Here is a 3,076-nt window from a genome sequence, read left to right on the forward strand (position 1 = left end):
TAAATAAGTGAAAGTCTTCTTCTACTGAAAACTAAGAGAGCAGACACAAAATAGAGTAAGAGCTCTTTCAAGGAAAAGAATGGAAACAAAGACCTTTGGAAACCAGCAATGCCATGTGCTCAGTGAACCACAAGCAGTTCAGCTGTACTAAATTTTAATATGTGAGGCAAAGAGAACCTTACAGAGGTGCATAGGATATAGTCATGAACTTTAAACACAGGCAATTAACTAAAGGGTTATAAGTAGGGAGGCAATAATATGGTCTCATTTACATTTTAGATAAATGATAGCAACAGAGGGAAGATTGGCCTAACATGTTAGTTAGAAAGCCTTTAATTGCAAATGAGGGAATTGCAGCATGAATAAACTTAAATAAAAAGGGAGATTATAAGAATATTGGGATTTCTCATGGGAGTCGAGAACAGAAAAATGGGTGTCCTATAAAGAATACCCTGGGGGTGCCTGGGTGGCTCAGTCAGTTAAGCGACTGCTTTCAGCTCTGGTCATGATCCTGGAGTCCTGGGATCGAGTGCCGCATCGGGTTCCCTGCTCAGCAGGGAGCCTGCTTCTCCCTCTAACCCTGCCCCCTCTCATGTGCTCTCTCTCTCTCTCATTCTCGCTCTCTCAAATAAATAAATAAATCTTAAAAAAAAAAAAAAAAAGAATACCCTGCAGGAAAAACAGAGGGATGTCCCGCTAAGGTCAGGAAAAAAAACAAGGATGCCCATTTTCACCACTTTTGTTCAACATAGTCCTAGAAGTCCTATACACAGCATTGAGACAACAAAAAGAAATAAAAGGCATCCAAGTCAGCTGGGAAGAAATCAAACTTTCGCTATTTGCAGATGACAGCACACTACGTATAGAAAACCTGAAAGACTTCACCAAAAAAAAAAAAAAAGGCTACTAAAACTGATAAATTCAGTAAAGTCACAGGATAAAAATCATTGTACAGAAATCTGTTGCATTGCTATACAATAATGAAGCAGCAGAGAAATTGAAAAAACAATCCCATTTACAACTGCACCAAAAACAATAATATACCTAGGAATAAACCTAACAAAAGCAATAAAGACCCGTACTCTGAAAACTATAAAACAATGATGAAAGAAATTAAAGATGACATAAAGAAATGGAGAGACATTCCACGCTCATGGATTGGAAGAATCTTGTCAAAATGTCTAGGCTACCCAAAGCAATTCACACATTTAATTCCACCAGCACTTTTCACAGAGATACAACAAAAAATCCTAAAATTTTTATGGAACCACAAAAGACCCTGAATAGCAAAAGAAGTCTTGAAAAAGAAAAGCCAAGCTAGACGTATCAATTCTAGACTTCGAATTTCATTACAAAGCTGTAGTGATCAAAACAGTATGGTACTGGCACAGACACATAGATCAATAAAAAAGAATAGCAAACACAGAAATAAACCCACAATTATATATGGTCAATCTTTGACAAAGCAGGAAAGAATATCCAATGGGAAAGAGTCTCTTCAAAAAAATGGTGTTGGGCTTTTGAGCTACACGCAAAAGAATGAAACTGGACCACTTATACCATACACAAAAACTTAAAATGGATTAAAGACCTAAATGTGAGACCTGAAGCCATAAAAATACTAGAAGAGAGCACAGGCAGAAATGTCTGACATCAGCCATAGCAACATTTTTCCAGATATGGCTCCTGAGGCAAAGGAAATAAAAGCAAAAACAAGCTATAAAAGGAAACAATCAACAAAACTAAAAGGCAACTTCCTGAATGGGAGAGAGTATTTGCAAATGACACATCCAATAAAGGGTTAGTATCCAAAATATACAAAGAATTTCTAAAACTCACCAAAAAAAAAAAAAAAAAACAATTAAAAAATGGGCAGAAGACATGAACAGATATTTCTCCAAAGACAACCTACAGATGGCCAACAGATACATCATCAGTGATGTTGAGCATCTTTTCGTCAGGGAAATGCAAATCAAAACTACAATGAGCTATCACCTTACACCTGTCAGAAGGCCTAAAATAAAAAACACAAGAAACAACAAGTGTTGACAAGGATGTGGAGAAAAAGGAACCCTCTTGCACTGTTGGTAGGAAGGCAAACTCGTGCAGCCACTGTGGAAAACAGTATAGAGATTCCTTGAAAAGTTAAAAATAGAACTACCCTATAATCCAGTAATTTCACCAGTGGATATTTACCCCCCCAATACAAAAACACTAATTCAAAGGGATACATGTATCCCTATGTTTATAGCGGCATTATTTACAATAGCTAAATTATGGAAGCAGCCCAAGTACCCATCAACAGATGAATGGAAAAGAAGAGGTGATGTATACATTGGAATATTACTCCGCCATAAAAAAAAGAAATCTTGCCACTTGCAAGGACATGGATAGAGCTAGAGAATATAATGCTGAGCAAAATAAGTCAATCAGAGATTAAAAAAATACCATATGATTTCACTCATCTGTGGAATTTAAGAAACAAGCAAAGGGAGGGGAAAAAAAAAAACAAGAAACCAAGAAACAGACTCTTAACCATGGAGAACAAACTGATGGTCACCAGAGGGGCAGTGGGTAGGGAGATGGCTGAAATAGGTGATGGGGATTAAGGAGTGCACTTCCGGTGATGGGCACTGAGTGATGTATGGAAATGTTGAATCAATATATTGTACACCTCAAACTAATATAACACTGCATATTAACTATTAACTATACTGGAATTAAAATAAGAATTAGAAAAGAAAAAAAAAAAAGACCTGGGGTAGCCTGGGTGGCTCAGTCAGTTAAGCATCTGACTTTGGCTCAGGTCATGATCTCAGGGTCCTGGAACTGAGCCCCACATCAGGCTCCCCACTCAGCAGGGAGTCTGCCTCTCCCTCTCCCTCTGCCCCTCCTCCTGCTCGTGTGCTCTCTCAAATAAATAAAATCTTAAAAGTATTCTGCAATGTAGATCATGTTCTATTCCTGCTCTGAACATCAACTTTAAGGATAATACATACTTTATGCTATTAACACATCCATCTCATGAGGTCATTCATCAGGGCAAGACACTGACACCACACTAATAGCATAGAGA

This window comes from Eumetopias jubatus, unplaced genomic scaffold, assembly GCF_037043125.1.
Source record: "Eumetopias jubatus isolate StellerSeaLion01/CBP00866 unplaced genomic scaffold, mEumJub1_p1.0 scaffold_2, whole genome shotgun sequence".
Classification (NCBI taxonomy): Eukaryota; Metazoa; Chordata; class Mammalia; order Carnivora; family Otariidae; genus Eumetopias; species Eumetopias jubatus.